This window comes from Vulpes vulpes, chromosome X, assembly GCF_048418805.1.
Source record: "Vulpes vulpes isolate BD-2025 chromosome X, VulVul3, whole genome shotgun sequence".
NCBI lineage: Eukaryota > Metazoa > Chordata > Mammalia > Carnivora > Canidae > Vulpes > Vulpes vulpes.
This window is the reverse complement of record NC_132796.1, coordinates 78431283-78447844: the sequence shown is the minus strand read 5'-3', so window position 1 is coordinate 78447844 and position 16562 is coordinate 78431283. Positions and strand designations below refer to the sequence as shown.

The following is a 16562-nucleotide window of genomic DNA, read 5'->3' as shown; positions in this document are numbered from 1 at the left end:
GAGAAGCAGGCTCCATGTTTAGAAACATCCATGAGGAAACGGGATTCCATGCACAAACTGGTGAGGAATGCACCTAACACATGGCACACGGTACCTCTAAATTGCTGCCTCTTTTTGCTTTTGATGAGGTAACTCTGCTCTTTTTGGAGAGATGCATTTTTCGGAAGAAAAAGATGCCACTTCTGTAAGACTAACTTTCATTAATAAGACATACAAAGAAGGTAGGATACTGGATGGATGGATGGATGGATGGATGGATGGATGGATGGGTAAAAAATATGACTGGCTTTATAATTCAAGACTTGAGGCAACTATCCCACAAACTGAGGTGAGAATCACCTTGATTATTTAGCAACAGGTTTTGTTGTTAAGAATCAATCTGCTAAGGGGAAAGAATGGTTGTATTCCCAAGCAGTACAAATTGCTAAGTCACCCAGTGGGTCCCAAAAAAGCCCCTGTGGTATTGTATCTTTGATTTTGGACAGTGTCCAAACCAAAAGAGGAGGGATGCTCAAATATAAAGCTCATGATTCACGTAGGAAGCAAGATATCATGAAAATATTTAGCCAAAATGAAGAGTGTATCAAATAATTTTTCTGTAACATAAAAAAAATGAGGGCCATGTGGGTGGCTCAATCGGTTAAACATCCGACTCTGGATTTCAGCTCAGGTCATGATATTAGGGTTGTGAGATTGAGCCCTGGGTCATGCTCTGCGCTGGGTGTAGAGGCTGTTTAAGATTTCTCTCCCTCTCTCTCTGTTCCTTCCCTCCTGCATGTATGCACACAAATGTGCATACTCTCTCTTAAAATAAATGTTCTTTTTGCAGGTGAAAAGGAGGAATCATTCCTCACTCTTTTAAAAATAGCTCTAGCCTAGGAAACCTGAAATTTAGGTTCTAGTGCTACCCTGCCACTAACTAGCTATGTGACCTTGGAGAATTTACTGCACTTCTTAGGCCTTAGATTCTCTATCTATAAAATGAGCAGTGTGTCTTTCTTTCTTTTCTTAAAGATTTTATTCATTCATTCATTCATTTGAGAGCGGGAGAGAGAGAAAGAGAGAGCAAGAGCAAGAAGGAGGGGCAGAGGGAGAGGGGAGAAGCAGAGGGAGAGGCTGAGCAAGGAGCCTAACATGGGGCTTGATCCCAGGACCCTGAGGTTATTACCTGAGCTGAAGGCAGATGCTTGGCTGACTGAAACACCCAGGTGCCCCTAGTGTGTTTTTCTTTCTTTTTTTTTTTTTTTAAATCTCTTTTTAAATTTTTTTTTTATTTTTTAATTTTTATTTACTTATGATAGTCACAGAGAGAGAGAGAGAGAGGCAGAGACACAGGCAGAGGGAGAAGCAGGCTCCAGGCACCGGGAGCCCGACGTGGGATTCGATCCCGGGTCTCCAGGATCGCGCCCTGGGCCAAAGGCAGGCGCCAAACCGCTGCGCCACCCAGGGATCCCCCTAGTGTGTTTTTCAAACAGCACATTGTAACTCCTCAGTGGGCTATGAAATCTACACAGTGGCTTGCAACCAGCATTTTTTAAATGAAATTAAACAGAAGAGAAAAATATTAGACTATATGACACATAATAACGATTACATAATACCATTTCATGAAACTTGTTTGTGGGTATATAAACTGGGTTGCAGTATATAATGTATTTTCCACTGTATTTTTGAATAAAAAATATTGGAAAGCCAGAGGTCTAGACCTATACTATCCACACAGCTACATGCAGCTGCTCACATTTAAATTAATTAAAATCAAATACAACTAAAATTTAAGTTTCTCAGTTCAGTTGCCCTAACCACATTTCAAGCACTCAAGAGCCACATGTGACTAGTGGTTATCATATTGGACAGCACGGCTGTAAGATAGTTCCATCACCACAGCAAGTTATATTGGGCAGGTCTATCCAAATAACCTACCTATGGTTCTGTAGGAAGTAGAGGTAGGGAGGGTTGTTAGGAGGGCTATTCAAGTTCTGGGAAAGGAAGATGGGTTCACTTGTCTCTCTCTTAAGAGAGTCTGCATGTGAATGTCTAAATAAGTGAGACTAAATAAATAAATAAATAAATGAGCCAACAATTATTTACTAAGTTCTGTACTTGGTACAGAGGAAACAGTCTCATAAATATTCACTAAATGTTAAATGAGCAATCCAAGGCATTATAAAGCATAGTATCTAAAGATCTGAGCCTTACGTCCATTAAAAATCTAATTATAAAAGGCAATGCATAAGCAAGTGTTGATAATAACTGAATGTTATCAAAATTCAGAAAAGGGGAAAATCAGTGAGCATTAGAATCATCAGGAAAGATTTCAAAGGGGATATAGGATTTTAACCGGTCCTTAAATTATTGCTTCAATTAGGATAAACAGAAATAAGATGGGAGAAAAGTCCAGATAGGGGAATACTATTAAGTATATATGAATCAGAGAGTAGGGGGTAAATTCTGGAGAATACCAAGCAATGAGATTAGAGAGGTGGCTCAGGATTGGATTGTAGAGGGCAGAAAGCAAGCCAGTAGAGCCCAAGTCTTAGTCAAGACACTGACAGTTTTCAGAGCATTTTCATATGATCCTTGAGACAGCCTCCTGAGATAGCCAGGGCAAAGATCATTACTTCCAGTTTAGAGTTCAAGGATCTGAGACTTAGAGAGGTGATAAGACTTGCCCAGAGTCATATAGCTAGTGAGCAGTATAACCAGGATTCAAACCAAGTTCACCTTACTCTCCAACCAATACTCTTCCCACTACACCCTGCTGTTATAATAAAAACTAGATCCCAGGCATTGGAGTCAAGGGACAGCAATGAGAAAGTTGTTGTAATAATCCAGGCATGAAGTGCTGAAGACCTAGCCTAAGGTGACAAAAAATCAGATGCTCTGGTTATATAACATACTATAAAACCAACTGACAATGCAGCACTTGCTGTTTATAGGGGAGAGTAAGTGTAGATAGTCTGAAGTTAGAAGAGTATAATTATTTTTAACTGGAAGCGATATGAATTACCCCAAAGGAATAAATATTAACAATATAATATATATTGTGTCTGGATTTTTCCAGACGGCTGAAGGCAATGTTTTGGACACGGTTCCTAAGCAAACAACTCTATATACGTCTTTGCATTTTTATGAGCCATTTCTGTCTTGCTGGTGGTTCCTTCCTCTGTCAATTTCAATGTTCATTTCTCAGAACTAATTGGCCATATGATCTCTTGCCTCATCTAGATTTACAGTGAGAAAGGACTAGTGCAAAAAGGTCAAGGAGCTACAGGCCTTGGAGTTTTTCCACACTATTTAGTAAAAGTAATTATCAGTAATTAATTAGTTAATAATAATTTACTAAGAAAATACTAAAATACACAATTACCAGACTTATCTTAAAGGATCTCTTCACTTTTGTCCCTGAGCAGCTCAAAAACTTCCCAGGCTTCCAAGTTTACTCCAAATGATAGGAATCCAATATAAATAAACTCACCAGCTTGGAATTTCAGGCTCTCTCCAATATGACCACCTCGTACATTTGTATTTGTTCCTGGTTGCTCATTACTCCTTCAGATCTACTCTTTTCAGCCAAAAGAAACCATATGATACATTAGAGGCGTTTTGCTCATTCATGTCCAACTTATATTTAAGTCCTACCTCAAATGCCACTTTCTCTATGAATACTTCTTCCTCAATTTTCCCAACAAGAAGTACTTTTTTATTCTTCTAAGCTTCTAAAGTCCCTTATTTTTTTATTTCTTTTGTGGCACTGGGCACCTTGTTCCCTAGATTATTATTATTTGCAGGCATGTCATCTCTCTGCTATTGGAACAAACTCCAATCTCAGTCCAGGTTAGGGCTTTTCTCCATATCCCCTAAAGTTCTAATCATAGTGCCTTGCGATATATTGTCCCCTTAAGCCCATCAAATGGTTATGGAATGAATGGGCATGCTGACAAAGTCTAAAGGCTGGTTTATGTGTTTATGTAAATATCAATTTAACAATCCTTTGTGGGGTACCTACCATATGGCCAACATTGTACTAGGCCTTGGGGGCAGTAACACATGTTAAACAAAGTCTAATGGGAAGAGAGAAAAAAGGAGAGTTCGTTTTTATATGGTAAGGTTAGTGTTTGCATGGTTGGGGCGGGGGGCGAGTAGTGGGTGGCTAAGAAAGCACAGCAGAGGACCATCTAAGCCAGTCTAGGGTCCAGAGAAGGCTTGGAGAAGAGAGGCAATGACAGGCCTTAGCCTTAAATGATCAGAGTTAAGCACATACGGTAGGAGAAGGATGTTCCAGGCAGAGAAGCTTAGACCAGAATGCCAAGGGCTGAGAGACTGTGGAACAGAGATGCTACACGGAGACTGTCAGGGGTTGAGGCTGGAGAGACAAAGAAGCCTAGGCAATGTTGGCTTTGGAAGCCTCAGTAAGGGTTCTGGACTTAACCCAGATTTCATGGAGCCCCTGAACACTTTCAAATCCACTCAGGAGGAAGTCTGGGTATCTCACCATTATCAGAATAGAAACAGTGCAAAAAGTATTTGCCTGTAAGTCCAATCTTAGTTGATGGGTTGGTTGTTTTGTTTTTTTTTTAAGATTTCATTTATTTATTTATGAGAGACACTGAGAGAGAGACAGAGAGACAGAGACACAGGCAGATGGAGAAGCAGGCTCCCTGCAGGGAGCCCAATGTGGGATCACAACCTGAGCCAAAGGCAGATGCTCAACCACTGAGCCACCCAGGTGCCCCTTAGCTGTTGGTTTTTAAACATTCAGTATCAAATTAACTTCTGTTAAAAAACAAAACAAAACACCCAAACCTGAAGCAACCTTCTTTGGCAAGGAAGAGGCTAAGGTGGGTCTCTGTCTTTTGGTGAGCTGCTACAGCACAATGAGAGAAACTCTTGAGTGCTTTCCAGGAACAGTTAACTCTTCATTCAGAGTACTTTCCCACTTATCTCCTCTGTTTACAATGACCTCAACCACTTCACAGACCACGGGAAATTTCCCCATACCGTTTCAACATCACACTTTATTAGCAAATGTTGCCAGCAGACATAAAATGTTTAAAAATTCTTTACCTTTGATGTCATGTAAAGTTATACTGCCAGAGTCAAGTTTTTGGATTGCGTAAAATTATACATGTACCTTCACTTTTCAAACAAAAGATGTATTCCAAGTTAATCCTAGGGCAGACTTCTGTGAAGTGAGCTTGATTTTTCAACATGATTTTATCATTATTTGAGCCACATTGCCCAAGAAAAGACAACTTTATTCCATCTAAAAAAAGATGCAACTTGCAATAAAATGGCTCCTCATCCCTGATGGGCACTCTGTGTACCAGGCACTGGGAAAATAAATATCTATCTGCTCCAAAACATGAAAGACCCAACCCACCTACCACAGCAAAAATACCTTATAATATCTGACAGGCAGAGAATCTTGATCTGCTAATCAAAACACAGATCCATTTATAACTCCAGAAGTAGCTCTTCATAAATTGGGGTTTCTTATAAGATGCTCAGCCACCAGTTCTTTTAGTAATACTAAGTTAACTTATTCTAAGTTAAAAATGTCTTTTATTGTACCTACCCTAGCGATTTCACTCCTAGGTTTTTGTCCAAGAAAAATGAGTGCTTGTGTCCACCAAAAGATATGGTCAAAAATTTTCGTGGCAGCTTTATTCATAATATTCAAAACCCAGAAACAACCCAAGTGTCCATCAGTGGGGTGCTATCAACACATGAAGCCCTAATCCCCAATACAGTTGTATTTGGAGGTGGGTCCTTTGGGAGGTAATAAGGTCATGAGGATAGAATCTCCATGAATGGGATCAGTTCCCTTAAAAGAAGAGACACCAGAGAGGTGAGCTCTCTCCATCATGTGAGGACACAACAAGAAGGCAGCCATTCACAAACCAGAAAGAGAAACCTCACCAGATATCGAACATGCTGCTGCCACAACCTTGGGGTTCCCAGCCTCCAGAACTGTGAGAAATAAATTTTGGTTGTTTAAGCCATCTGATCTATGAAATTTTGTTACAGCAGCCTGAACGGACTAAGACAAGGGGAATGGATAAATTGTGGTGAATCATTCATGGCAGTGGCACAGAACCACAAAAATAACTAATATTATGTACAAAACAGAGATGAGTCTCACAGTCATGCTAAATAAAGAAAGCCAGGCACAAAATAGTACACACAATATGATTCTGTTTATATGAACTCAGAAATCAGCCAAAACTAATCTATGATAATAGCGGTTAGAATAGTTGTCACCTTTGGGAGGTGGTGTCACTGGTGGGAGGAGGCAAAAGGCAAACCTTGGGGCAGCAGAGGTGGGGGAAGAAATGTTTTTTTATCTTTTTTTTTTAAAGATTTTATTTATTTATTCATGTGAGATAGAGAGAGAGAGAGGCAGAGACACAGGCAGAGGGAGAAGCAGGCTCCATGCAGGGAGCCTGACGTGGGACTTGATCCAGGGTCTCCAGGATCATGCCCTGGGCCAAAGGCAGGCGCTAAACCACTGAGCCACCCAGGGATCCGGGAATGTTTTTTATCTTGATCTGGGTGGAGGGTGCACATAAAGAAAATTTCATTGAGCTGTACACTTAAGATTCGTGCACTTAATTGGATGTAAAGAATACCTCAATTCAAGAAAAGATAAAAGGTAAATCTCTATACTGGATTTATTTCTGGTACAGATTAGTGATATAGATAAAAATTATGCTAACAAGAGAATATTCTTCTGTTATCATGTAAGGTTTCTGTTATCAGGAAAAGAGATATAGTTCTAAATTTCTCCCTTCCCCCAACACACACACATCAAATCCAAGTGAAAGTATTTGGGGCTTCAGATGTCAGGCTAATTTATTGGATTTCTCAACTTACAGTATTCCAAAATGCTATCTCTTTTTCAGGCTCACTTTGATTACGAATTCACAAATGTATTAATTCTTCTTGTCCACTATAGTATTAGCTGGCCTTCATCAGAGAAATACATTGAATTTTCCCCAAAAATCCTAGTGGAAGAAAGTAGACTGAAGAGAACACTGGGTTACATATTAGAAGAGTCAGGTTCTATTTCTGCTCTGTTTTTTTTTACCATGCAAGTCACCTTGGGCTACTCTTTGAAACTAAGATTCCCTTTCCTTATCCGTAAAATGTGGATAATACCTTTCCCCACAAGGGAATGGTGAGGATAAAATGAGAGAATGGATGTCAAAGGACTTTGTAAGTTTCACATGCGTGTTAGTATCTCCAAAGCTAAGTGTTTAATTAGAATTGGCACAACATACTTAAATTTCAAAGCCTGTACATCAGTTTCATGTATCTTACTTTACACCAGTGAATTAGGATCAGCACTCAGAGTGTACTCAAATTCTAACATCTCTGAAATATTGAAGCAATTCCATGATAATAAATATGAAAATAGATGTGTACTGGGAAGTACAACAAATAATTGTTTCCTTCATTTTCCCAATTATAACTTTTAGGTATATCTCCAGCTTTGTTATGTCCAGTATATTCAGCTCATACTTCTAGAACTTCGAACTGCTTCTGCAACACCCATGACACACATAGTTCCCCATCTCTGCTATGAATTTCTCAGTAACTGTCCCTAAAGGCGTTCCCATTTCTCCTTTCTGCCCATCCATCATGACCATGATAGTAAAATTAAAAAATACTCCCCACTCTGAACTCTTTCTCAGAGACCTGAGTAAATAGAAAGTGCCTTTTCTTAAGTGTCACCTTTTGATTTTTTTTTTTTTCTGATGACAGGAAGTGATACAGGCCAGAGTTGCCTCAAAATGCTTCCTGTCACCAACTATTCTTTCCAGCAGATCCAGCAGAAAGTGTCAGATTGGAGAGTCATGAACTGTGAGCGGAGTTTGACAGAGGGAAAAATCAGGGTGATCTAGTTTCAAGGGCCCCAGTGGTTCCTGTTCCTAGAGATTTTGTTCTTAGTCCCACAATTAGGTTCTCCAAACTAGAGCAAGCCTACAAATAAACAAAAAAGACTAGAGAAGAGAAACCCTGAATCTTTCAAGACCCTTGAGAAGCATTCCCTTCAGGCACTGAGTCCCAGTTAAGAGGCCTTTTATGAGTCTTCTGAGCTAGGGGATAAAATAGATTTTTTAGAAAAGTAGATTGATGCCAGCAAGAAGGACAGGCTGACAAGGAAATAGAATATGATTAAAAACTAATGCAAATTTACATATACCCACATTCTCTCTCTCTCTCTCTCTCTCTCTCTCTCTCACACACACACACACACACACACACACACACACACACGCACACACAGACTAAATGGTCTGGAACCGGGATCCCTGGGTGGCGCAGCGATTTGGCGCCTGCCTTTGGCCCAGGGCGCGATCCTGGAGACCCAGGATCGAATCCCACGTCGGGCTCCCGGTGCATGGAGCCTGCTTCTCCTTCTGCCTGTGTCTCTGCCTCTCTCTCTCTCTCTCTCTCTGTGACTATCATAAATAAATAAAAATTTTTTTAAAAAATAAATGGTCTGGAACCATTCAATGGAGATGCAACTATTCAACAGGCCTTAGACTACTATTGTATTATAGCATGTAAGAACTGATAGTCATAACAATGATCCTTACTCAAAAATTTAGATTGTGTCCATAAATGCTGTGTAAGAAATCAAAGGAGTAAATTCCTTTTTGGTTGTTTTTTTTTCCACTTTGGAGAATTCCATTTATGATAGTTAAAATGATAAAAGCTTCTGGTGCTTAAATAGGGGAAAACATGTGCCATTTAGAAAACTGGTTACTCAAAATGCCTTTTCCCCCCAGAAAAAGTAAGGCAACTGGGGCTCCACTTTAGTTGGTAAGATGAGATGAGTGATGGTTATATAATACACACAAGTGTTATCAGGAGGTCAGAAAAAGGAGATGAACATGTGATAGCATAATCAGAGAAGGCTTCATGAAGCAGGCAGGGCTCAGGGTTGGATTTACTTTGAAGTCTCTCTCCATCCAAAGCCGGGTTCTGCCTTTCTTTATTGCCACCCTTAAAAGTAGTTCTGCCAGGGTCTCAAGTTTAGAGTCACTAAGTGAGACTAGTTTTAAGGGAAATGTAATAATAGTGAATAAAGAGAAAAATGGGATGCAGATCCCCCCCCCATTCTATTGTACCATAAAGGAGCTAGCTACGGTTTCAATGACAGAATAATTGCTGGTAGTGGCAGCAATTGTGCCAAGCAGCAAATAATTTGTGGGAACAATGGATGGTATGCCATCCATACTTCTGTACTCTGAAATTAGTGGAAAAGCAAGGTTTAACAAAGAATTTTTACTTAATAATCTACTTTTACTTAGTATATAGAAGTATACCTGTGGGAAACTACAAAACATTACTGAAAGAAAATAAAAATGACACATAGAAATACAAAGACATCTGTATTCATGGATTGAAAGACTTAATATTGTTAAGATATCCATGTTACCCAAAACAATCTACAGATTGAACAAAATTCTTCAAAATCCCAATGGCATTTTTTACAGAAATAGATAAATTCATAAGGAATCTCAAGGAACTCCAAATATCCAAAACGATTTTTAAAGAGAAGAACAAAGTTGCAGGATTCACACTTCCTACATTCAAAAGATATTTCAAAGACATAGTAGCCAAAACAGTATGATACTGGTATAAAGGCAAACAAATAGGGATCCCTGGGTGGCGCAGCAGTTTGGCGCCTGCCTTTGGCCCAGGGCGTGATCCTGGAGATCCGGGATCAAATCCCACGTCGGGCTCCCTGCGTGGAGCCTGCTTCTCCCTCTCCCTGTGTCTCTGCCTCTCTTTCTCTCTCTCTCTCTCTCTCTCTCTCTCTCTCTCTCTCTCTCTCTCATGAATAAATAAATAAAACCTTTAAAAAAAAAAGGCAAACAAATAGACCAAGGGAGCAGGCTAGCAAGCTCAGAAATAAGCCCTTGTATATATGGTCAAATAGTCTTTGACAGGGGTGCCAAGACAACTCAAGGGGAAAAGGACAGTCCCTTCAAGAAATGGTACTGGGGAAACTGGATATCCACATGCAAAAGAACGAAGTTGGACCCCTGTCATACACCATATACAAAAATCAACTCAAAATGAAGACCTAAACATAAGATCTAAAAGCATAAAATGCCTAGAAGAAAACAGAGGAAAAACTTCCTGACATTGGACATGGCAATCATATCTTGGATATGACACCAAAAGGACAAGTAACAAAAGCAAAATAGACAAACAAGACTACAAAAACTTCAAAGCTTCTGTGCATCCAAGTACACAATCATCGCATTGAAAAGGGAATCTATGGAATGTGAGAAAAGATTTTCAAATAGTATAGCCATTAAGGGATTAATATCTAGAACACATAATAAACTCATTTACAACTCAAAGACAAAAAATCAAATAATCTGATTTTTGAAATGGACAAAGGACTTGAATAGACACTTCTCCAAAGATTATCTGAATAACCAACAAGTATATAAAAATGCCCAACATCACTAATCATCAGAAGAATGTACATCAAAATTTCAATGGGCTATCACCTCATACACATTGGGGTGGCTACAGAAAATAACAAGTGTTACCAAGGATACAGAAAAACTGGAAGACTTGGACACTGTTGGTAGGATTATAAAATGGTACGACCACAAATGGAAAGCAATACTGGAGGTTCCTCAGAAAATTAAAAATAGAATTTCCTCATGACCTAGCAATTCCATTTCTGGGTGGATGTTCAAAAGAATTGAAATCAGGGTCTTGAAGAGATATTTGAACATCTGTGTCCACAGCAGCATTATTCTCAGCAGGCAAGAGGTAGAAACAATCCAAATGTCCATCAGTGGATGAGTGAATAAACAAAATGAGGTGTATATATATATATATATATATATATATATATATAATAAAATATTATTCAGCCATACAAAGAAGGAAATCCTGTCATCTGCTACAACATGGATGAACCTTGAGGACACTACACTCAGTGAAAAAAAAAGCCAGTCAAAAAGGACACATACTGTATCATTCTATTTTATATGAGATACCTAAACTAGTCAAATTCATAGACAGACAGTAGAATGGTGGCTGCCAGGGACTAGAAAAAAGGTAAATTGTTGTTTAATGGGTATTGAGTTTCAGATTTTTAAGATGAAAAAGTTCTGGCAATCTATTTCATGATAACGTAAATATATTCACAGTACTAAACTTTACATTAAAAATTAAAGAGTAAAAATAAAATAAAATAAAATAAAATAAAAATTAAAGAGTAATTTATCTTATCACAGTGTGAAAATATCCACACAGACAAAAGTACACCAATGGGGGTAGGAGTCCGAGTGATTTTATCCATTCTTAACTACATTTTTACAGGGAGAAAGACTATAACTAACACAGAATTCATGTTTCTTTAACCCCTTATACATCTTCTGGTTCTAAGAAAAGACAGAATAAACACACTTTCTTTATTCTTCCCAATCAATATGGCTAAAAACACTGAACATTATATATATATATAATATAATATATATAACATATACCAAACACTGGATGCTATTTTATATATGTATAGAAATACATATAATATACATATATAAAATATATTATATATTATATTTATATATTTATATTTATAAATATATATTATATTTATATTTATGATTAAATATAAAAATATGTATATTTATAAATATATATTATTTTTATACATATATAAAATATATAAAATAACACAAGCATATATTAACATACAACATTTGTATATTATATAGCTTTGAAAGGTAGAGAGAAGATAGTCTGGCTAGGGACCTCAAGACTCAAGTAAGTTCTCTGAGTCTTGTTTTTGAGTAATGCATTCTGGACCCAGTGATGGAGAAGCCAGCCACTCAGAAATACCAATGGGTCCAGATGAAAATAGACCCTTAAAAAAGCTCTAGCCAAAGGAATGGAAAGTGGTAGCCTAGCAAGACAGAAACCTTTTCATTTTATTTTTTAAAGATGTATCTACTTGAGAGAGAGAGAGAGAGAGAGAGAGAGAGAGAGAACACGAGCAGGGGGAGGGGCAGGGGGAGAAGTAGAGAGAGAATCCTTAAGAAGACTCCCCAATGAGCTCAGAGCCCAATGTAGGGCTCAATCTCCAGATCCTGAGATCATGACCTGAGCCAAAATCAAGAGTTCGACACTTAACCAACTGAGCCGCCCTGGTGACCCAAGACAGTAACCTTTTAGACAATAATTGCTCTAGACAAGCACCAAAGAAAAAAACTGTGGCCCCTACTCCACACCCATCAGTGAAGACCAAGTGCAGAGCCTAGACCTCCACCTTCATCTGGCAGTAAACAGTCACACACCCACCTTTCCTCTCTCTGAGGCAGGTTCAGAAGAGGCTTACCGGGTATCTTGTACTTTTATCCCTGCCTGGCAGCAATGAAGCCCCCAGAACATGATAGAAAAGGAGGCCATGAGCAGTAGCGAGATGCTCCTCTCTCTCCAAGCCAGGGTTCTGTCAGCAGAGGTCTAGTGGGGAGCCTGAAATTCCACCCCTACCCAGTTATAATAATATGCCCCATTCCTACCCTAGTATCAATGAATGGTGAGTGGGAAACCTTGAATGCTGCCTCCATCTGGCAATAATGAAGCCATGCCCCCATTCTTTCATCAGAGCAGTCTCAGAGCAGTCTCAGATCAGATACGCTAAAATAGAATATCCAGAGTCTCATAATGTAATGATCAAAATGTCCAGGATACAATGGAAAATCACTCAACATACAAAAATTCTCAACATCTCAGGTTGAGTAAGAAAAGACAACAGAAACCAAAGTGAGATGATACATATATTGGAATCACACAAGAAAAAAATTTTAATGAAATTTTTATTTTAATTCCAGTATACTTAACACAGTGTAATATTAGTTTCAGGTGTACAATATAGTGATTCAACAATTCCATACAACACCTGGTGCTCATCATGACAGGTGCACTCCTTGATTCCCATCACCTATTTCACCCATCCCTCCACCCACCTCCCCTCTGGTAATCATCAGTTCTCTAGAGTTAAGTGTCTGTTTCTTGGTTTCTCTCTCTCTCTCTCTCTCTCTTTTTCCTTTGCTTATTTGTTTTGTTTCTTAAATTCCACATATATGAGTGGAATCATACGGTATTTGTCTTTCTCTTATTTTGCTTAGCATTATACTAGCATTATACTATAATCTAGCTCCATCTATGACGTTGCAAATGGCAAGATTTCATTCTTTTAATGGTTGAATAATATTCCATTTATATAATATACAAATATATATATATGATAATTTCTTTATCCATTCATCTATTGGTGGACACTTGGGCTGCTTCAATATCTTGGCTATTACAAATAATGTTACTATAAACATAAGGGTGCATGCATCCCTTTGAATTAGTGTTTTTGTGGGTTTTTTGGATAAATACACAGAAGTGCAATAACTGCATCATCAGATAGTTCTATAACTTTTAATATTTCTTTTTCTTTAGATTTTTTTAAGAGAGACACAGAGAGAGAGGCAAAGATATAGGCAGAGGAAGAAGCAGGCTCACTGCGGGGAGTCTGATGTGAGACTCAGTTCCAGGACCCCAGGATCACGACTTGAGCCGAAGGCAGATGCTCAACCACTAAGCCACCCAGACACCCCTCTATATTTAACTTTTATTTTATTATTTTTTTACTTTTTTTTAGCTTTTAAAAGATTGATTGATTGAATGATTAATTGATTTGAAAGAGTGGGAAAGCAGGGGAAAGGGCAGGGGGGGAAGGGAGAGGGAAGAAGAAGGAGAGTGGAGCCCAACTCAGGGCTCACTCTCACAACCCTGAGATCATGACCTGAACTGAAGCCAAGAGTCAGACATTTAACCAACTGAGCCACCCAGGTAACACTCTATTTTTTAACTTTTTGAGGAAACTAAATACTGTTTTCCTCAGTGGCTGCACCAGTTTGCATTCCTACCAACAGTGCGTGAGTGTTCTTTTTCTCCACATCTTTACCAACACTTGTTGTTTCTTGTTGTTTTTTATTTTAACCATTCTGACAGACATCTCATTGTAGTTTTGATTTGCATTTCTTTGATGATGAGTGATGCTGAACATCTTTTCATGTGTCAGTTGATTATCTGGATGTCTTCTTTGAAGAAATGTCTGTTCATGTCTTCTGCCCATTTTTAAATTGGATTATTCATTTTTGGGGCATTGAGTTGTATAACTTCTTCATATATTTTGGATACTAACCCTTTATTAGATATGTTATTTGCAAATATCTTCTCCCATTCAGTAGGTTGCCTATTAGTTTTGTTGATTGTTCCCTCCACTGGGTAAAAGCTTTTTATTTTGATATAGTCCCAATAGCTTCTTTTTGTTTTTGTTTTTCCCTTGCCGCAGTAGATATATCTAGAAAAATGTTGCTATGGCTGATGTCAGAGACATTGCTGCCTGTGCTCTCTTCTAGGACTTTTATGGTTTGGGGCCTCACATTTAGGTCTTTAATCCATTTTGAGTTTATTTTTGTGTATGGTGTAAAAAGTGATCTAGTTTCATTCTTTTGCATGTGGCAGACCAGTTTTCCCAATACCATTTATTTAAGAGACTGTCTTTTTCTCATTGGATATTCTTTTCTGCTTTGTGGAAGATTAATTGATCATTTAATTGTGTGTTTATTTCTGGGTTTTCTATTCTGTTCCATTGTTGAGGAGCTTTGCATCTATGTTCATCAGAGACATTGGCCTGTAGTTCTCTCTCTCTCTGTCTCTCTCTCTCTCCCTCTCTCACTCTTTGTGTTGTCTTTATCTGGTTTTGGTATCAGGGTGATACTGACTTCATAGAATAAATTTGGAAGTTTACCTTACTCTTCTATTTTTTAGACTAGTTTGAGAAGTATAGATATTAAACCCTTAAATGTTTGGTAGAATTGGTCTGGGAAGCCTTTTGGTCCTCAAATTTTGTTTGTTGTGAGTTTGATTACTGATTCAATCTCCTTGCTGGTAATTGGTCTGTTCAAATTTTCTATTTCTTCCTGCTTCACTTTGGTAGGTTATATGTTTCTAGGAATTTGTTTGTTTCTTCTAGGTTGTCTAATTTGTTGGCATATAGTTTTTCATAATATTCTCTTACAATCGTGTTTCTGTGGTATCGGTTGTTATTTCATCTCTTTTGTCTGTGATTTTATTTGTCCTTTCTCTCTCTCTCTTTCTCTCTCTCTCTCTCTCTCAAAAGATTTTATGTATTTATTCATAAGAGAAAGAGAGAGAGAGAGAGGCAGAGACATAGGCAGAGGGAGAAGCAGGCTGCACGCAGGGAGCCTGATGTGGAACTTGATCCTGTGACTCCAGAATCACGCCCTAGGCCGAAGGCAGGTGCTCAACCGCTGAACCATGCAGGTGTCCCTCTCTCTCTTTTTTTTTGAGGAGCTAAATATGAAAATGTAGCTTCAGAAATAGAGGTTTAGCAATTGCTAATAGGTGTTTTTTTGAAAAGATCAGCAAAATTGACAATCTTTAGCTACATAAGCTAAGAAAATAGAATGCCCAGATAAATAAAATCAGATATGAAAGAGGAAATATCATAACCAATGACACGGAAATTAAAAGGATTATGAGAGACTACTATGAAAAACTATATGCCAATATGCCAACAAATTAGACAAGCTAAAAGAAATGATTATGTTCCTAAATATATGCAACTTATCAATACGAAATTGTGAAAAAAATAAAAAATAAAAAAATAATAATAAATTGTGAAGAAACAGAAAATCTGAACAGAAGTATAACTAGTAAGGAGATTGAATCAGTCATCAAAAAACTGAACCAAGAAAAGCTTAGGCCCAGATGGACTTACTGGTGAATTCTATCAAACATTTAAAGAAGTAACTTCCTTTAAAGTATTACTTATTTTTATTTATTTATATGTATTTATTTATTTGTTTATGTATTTATTTAGAGAGAGAGTACACAAGCAGGGAGTGAGGGGCAGAGTGAGAGGGATAAACTCTTACACAGACCTCCATTCAGCACAGAGCCTGATGAGGGGCTCTATCTCACAACCCTGAGATCATAACCTGAGCTGAAATCAAGAGTCAGATGCTCAAATGAGTGAGCCACCCGGGTGCCCTGAAATTTATTCTTTAATTCTTAGAGAATTAGGTTTATTCTTTTTAAAAAATAATTTCTGGGGCAGCCTGGGTGGCTCAGCAGTTTAGCGCTGCCTTGGCCCAGGGCCTGATCCTGGAGACCGGGTCCCACGTCAGGCTCCCTGCACGGAGCCTGCTTCTCCCACTGCCTGTGTCTCTGCCTCTCTCTCTCTCTCTCTCATTCTCATGAATAAATAAAATCTTTAAAAAAATAATTTCTGAAGACAATTTTTCTTAAACTCTTCCAAAACATTGAAAATGAGGGAACACTTCCAAACTATTTTTGTGAGGCGGGCCCTACCCTGATACCAAAACAAGAAAAAGACATTAGGGAAAATGAAAATTGCAGGCCAATTTCCCTGATGGTTATAGATGCAAAAATCTTCAAAAATATGAGGAATACAAATTTAATAACATATTTTT

The 16562-nt window shown here is 38.2% G+C and overlaps 1 protein-coding gene across 2 annotated transcripts in view; it reads right to left on the bottom strand.

The window, feature by feature from the left end:
- The window catches only part of ATG4A (autophagy related 4A cysteine peptidase), a 55263-nt gene that overhangs the window by 27129 nt on the left and 11572 nt on the right, over nucleotides 1-16562 (bottom strand). Inside the window, exon 1 of one of the 2 annotated variants that reach the window (XM_072743213.1) lies at nucleotides 3479-3560. The exons of the other annotated variant lie outside the window; for it this stretch is intronic. The gene's annotated coding sequence lies outside the window, so the exon portion shown is untranslated. Of the gene's footprint in view, nucleotides 1-3478; nucleotides 3561-16562 lie in introns of those variants that run through there. 2 annotated transcript variants of the gene reach the window in all.